The 4821-nt window shown below is 34.4% G+C and overlaps 1 long non-coding RNA gene across 2 annotated transcripts; it reads right to left on the bottom strand.

Moving 5' to 3' along the window:
* Positions 1 to 683: 683 nt before the first annotated feature.
* Positions 684 to 3704, bottom strand: LOC149015676 (uncharacterized). 2 transcript variants are annotated; one of them, XR_016173491.1, is made up of 3 exons: positions 3322 to 3704; positions 1434 to 2910; positions 684 to 1345 (listed from the first exon to the last, which is right to left on the bottom strand). It is a non-coding gene; the product is annotated as an uncharacterized LOC149015676 (long non-coding RNA). The 2 variants fall into 2 exon arrangements; XR_016173490.1 differs by having other exon boundaries at positions 684 to 2910.
* Between the last annotated feature and the right edge of the window lie 1117 nt (positions 3705 to 4821).

Genomic DNA, 4821 nt, shown 5'->3' with positions numbered 1-4821 from the left:
TATGGTGAAATATACACAGGGTCTTCAGCAAATTCTCATGCCTAAGACAAATGAGAAATCTAAAGCCATATATACAATAGAGTAAGACAATAAACTCATCCAGAAGTGAAACACTATTGCCACCCAAGGTTTCAACATGAATGATCACCAAATTCCATAATATAATATTATTAAATAGTAAATATTGCTGAAATTTGTATGCTCTTCCATCACTACAAAGCCTTCTTTCAGAATTGCACACATCTCGTGCTGAAGTGGGAGTGTGTCACAGTTTTGAAGCCCAAGGTGGCTAAAAATGAAATTGTGTGAAATGATTTAGAAAGCAACTGCAATTTTTCAGCAAGTATACGAGAAGAAAGGGGTAAAGAAGATAGATTAATGTCATGACTGGCGAATCATTAGAATCCAACAGAACAATTAAAATCAAGACACAAGAAATGAAATCAGATGATCTTTATTCATCCAAAAAAAAAAAAAGAAAAAGAAATTAGATGATCATTTACAGAGCTAACTCTCCTTCTTCATTTTTTTCCCCTTTGTTTTCACAACAAGAAAAGAAATCAGATGATCATTTACATGCCTAGATAGTTTCTCCTTCCTAGCATAGAAAACCAACTCATGTACAACAAAGGCACAACATCAGTTTGCTTTGCAATATTCACAGATCAAGGAGTGTTTAAGTCAACCAAAAAAAAAAAAAAAAAAAACCAAAAATGTCAAAAGTTCCCATGGCCACTGATCCATAATATCCTAGAGACACTTCTAGAGAAAGAGCCTTCACGGTGTACATACATAATTCCGACTTTTGATGAAAAGCTCTTTTGAATTGAAGCAACTGTTGTGATAATTCTAATGCATCAATGGCATTTTCTGAAGAAATGATATTCACTGTCTCAAGAATAGGTGAGTTGGCTTAAGATATATTCAATTAATAACAACTCACTTCCAATGCCATCAACTTCAGACATTTTACAATTCGAAGTTTGTCAAATGTACAATCCAACTGTTCCTTTGCTTCTTGCAAATTCATGACAGGAACTCTAGGATATTCCTTACGATTACAGCACTAGAGAATTGAAAATGTTAATGAGAGCAAGCAACTATAGGAATGTTCCACCACAAAAAAAGAAAAAGAAAAAAATGAAGCATAAGAATGGAAAAAGAAAGGCTATGGCGACAAGAAAGTTACCAGGATTTCAAGCTCTTGCAGATTAGTGGAGTTATTCAATAAAGAGAAGGCAACTAGAATCTGTTTAATATCTTTTGCATTTAGTGAGAAGGTGATACTCTTCAAATGATTATACGTAGAAGAAAGCCTTGTTGCCACATCACCAACTATTAAGGACTGTGATAGAATGCAAGCAGATACAAACATAAAAGAATGTAAACCAATTGCTATGTAAATATGAAAGTTAATCCCAAAGTCCTATTACCTGTAGAAAAAGGCCACTCATCACAAGCTTTCTAATGCTGAGTAGATGCGCAAGAATGTTACTAGAAGCCATCTTTGACTGGTTAGGAATAGGCAGAGTGGTTGCATGGAAGCTTGCATAAGATAAAAGTCTCAAATCTTTGAAGAAAATACCAATAAACTTTCCAAAGATCTTCAAGTACTTAATCTTTGGATTAAAAATTTCAATGTGAGAAGGACCCTTCATATCAATCAATGCCAAGAATGGGATCCTAGCCTAAATAGACGCTAATCTTGCCTGAAAAACTTCCTACCCCCAAGCAAAGTAATCAAACTTAGAAACACGTAGTCCCAGACTTCACACATAAACCACCAAACTTATTAGACTCATCATTTCCCACAGAAAAAACAACAGAATAGAAGCCTACTGTCTTATAAGACCAATAGATCCAATATGTAATCAGCCCATCATTTGCCGAATTTCACAATACACGTTCAGACACGAAAATGCAGCATTTTGTGCAGCCCCAAATCCGTAAATTTGAAACCCTAAACTGGAAAATGTAGCAATAATCAAGAAAAATAAAAAAACCAACAGATACGTAAAATTCCGAAGCTTTCCTCCAAGGGCTGAAAATTCTACGACAATTCCATCTGGGTACCTTTTGGAGATTGAATAGGGTAAGCAAGAAAGCAACAAAGGAAAGTGATTCTGGAGTGGGCTTACCAATGGAGTTTGAACTCGGACACCTCTTTCTACTTTCGAAGAAGTTTCACCGACCTCCATCTCAGAAGGGCAGGTCATCTAGAAATTCCGCATGAATCCCAGAATTAGCAAACCGGCATATAGGGGCAAAGGAGGCTTTGATCGAGCTTCTAGTGCTTTGATCGGTGAAAGTGCCCACGGATAGAAGCCACAAATGGAGAAGAAAGAAGACGAAGCAAGAAGCAGAAGAAGATGAAGAAGAAGAACGATCTACCTTATCATTGAACCCAGTGTCTTTACTAACTCCCCTTCCATGTATAAAACAGAGTATCAATTCATGCCTCATTAGAAAAACAGATACTAACTTCTTCGATCACAAATATTCCTAATAAAGAGTTATTTATTGGTAAAACAAACATCATATATAATTTCTTTTCCGGAATAATAAACAATACAATTGAAAGATATTATTCAAAAAACAAGATGGTAGTTCTGAAAAGGAAGAAAAACATTTTTTTAAGTTCAAAAAATAAGAAGGGGAAAACAAAAGCTTAAAGACTAATTCGGTTCTCCTCTAAACTCTTGGCTAGCTCCACATAAATGTGCATTTATACTTTAAACTGAGTTCTGGAATTCAGATACAATGGTTGTGTAGATCACCAACAATCATAATTTTAATGAAGAAACAACAATACAAACATCCATTGATACCCAAATTAATAACCCATAACCGTGCAAGATAACCTCCAACAGCTGGACCAATAATCAATCCAATGCCTCTTGATGTACTAACCTGAAATAAAATGTATGCTGAGCTAAATTATATTCTTCTCCGTAAATGAATACAAACCTAACACACAAACTAAACTCTGAAAATGAAAATATTTCAAATAGACAATAACTATTTAATCCAAGTTCATTCAGCCATTAAAACCCACAAAGAGAAGTACAAGAACACACCCTAAACCTAACATCCATTCTCTATTTTTCTTATACAAAATTCAATTTTAACGAAGAACTGATACACTGAATCCATCGAACAATTAAAAGAAAAGAAAAGAAAAAGGAAACATGAACTGAGCGCTGAACTCTAAGGCTCTAAAATCTACGGAAATATCATTTCTACTCAGCTAGGTATAAGTGTATAACTACCGATGATGTTAATATTTTTAAATAAAAGAACTTACAGAGGGCTCACACGCACCATTTGCAACTTGATCGCAGACAAAACGAACCCAAAGTTAGGTTGTGAAGCTAAAATGGAAGAAGAAGAAACCAGGATTCCTTGCACTGATATTCCAATAACTTCTTCTTCAAAAATGGGTCAAATCTACGCCCAGCGTTTTTCAGAGTTTCTTCTTCTTCTGAAATTATGGTAGAAAGAGATGGGTTGAATCTCGTTCGCGCCCGCCGTTCATCAGCCACCAAAATGGAAAGTTCAAATGGAAGAGGGCATCCAACAGAGGGCTTCAGTTGCACTGATATTGTAAAGTTCAAATGGAAGAGAGAATCCTTCGTTTGTCGCACTGAATGAATGAGAAGAAAATCGTGGGAGATAATTTTTTAAGAAATACCAGAGAGCTTCAGATGCGGTTTCAAACGAAGATTACGTGGAAGAAAGAGGAAATCGCGCGATAGGTTTGGTCATTTAGAAAAAAAAAAAGGTTCGTCTGATATAGCGGTTCGGATCGGTTCGGTTCGCCAGCTCTAAAAACCAGGCGGTTTGTCACACAATCCCTCCTAACACCATCAACTATTAGAATTTATTTGACGTGATCGAACGGCTGGCTGAATCATCCAGCGCATTTAAAGCGCTGGACTGAAGCAAAATCGCTCTCCAACTACCTTCAGTAACGAAACAGAGGACTAGACGTGGGCGGACCCACTAAAGGGCCGGGAGGCCATGCCCCGGATTTTTGAATTTTTTTTATAATTTCCTTAAGTTTTTTTATTTTTTATATTCATTTTATTATTTTTTCAGTTTTTTCTCTTTTCACGTGTGAAATATCATTATTTGGCCCCCTTAATATTGAGAATAATTTTTAAAGGTAAAATAGTGGGTATAAATGTCATCCCTAGTTTAAACTAACTCCTCAATCCCTATTTATCCTCCTCCCCTCTCTTCTCTCTCATATCTTTTCTTCTTATCGATTCTCTTCTCTTTCTATAAACGTGGGTTAAAAAAAAAATTTTAAAAAAATTTTATTAGACATTCAAAATGTTATTTTTAATTAGAGAAACTAACTCTTCAATCCCTATTTATTCTTTCATATCTCCACTCTCCTGTCTCTTCTTTTCTTCCTATTTATTCTCTTTCGTTTCTTTCTTCCCATTTATTCTTCCCTTTCTAAGTGTGGGTTAAGGAAAATTTGGTAAAAAATCTTGCCCACAATTAGGTACCTTTTATTTTTCTCAATTTATTTATTGTTTCTCTTTTTCTCAATTTCTTTTGTTATTCTTTTTTTTTTTCTACAGTTTTTGTTATTTGATTTTATATTTTAAATAAAATATCTATAGTTAATAAGGTAACTAACTATCATTGGTTTGCATCTCTTTTATATTCTTTATATTTTTTTCTACAGTTTTTGTTATTTGATTTTATATTTTAAATAAAATATCTATAGTTAATAAAGTAACTAACTATCATTGGTTTGCATCTCTTACCTAAAAAAAAAAAATTTGGTTTGTATCTAACATTTTAGGG

Source organism: Hakea prostrata, chromosome 5, assembly GCF_041222555.1.
Source record: "Hakea prostrata isolate BN-2017 chromosome 5, UWA_Hpros_2, whole genome shotgun sequence".
Taxonomy (NCBI): domain Eukaryota; kingdom Viridiplantae; phylum Streptophyta; class Magnoliopsida; order Proteales; family Proteaceae; genus Hakea; species Hakea prostrata.
The sequence above is the reverse complement of the archived record's forward strand: the minus strand, read 5'-3'. Positions and strand labels throughout refer to the sequence as shown.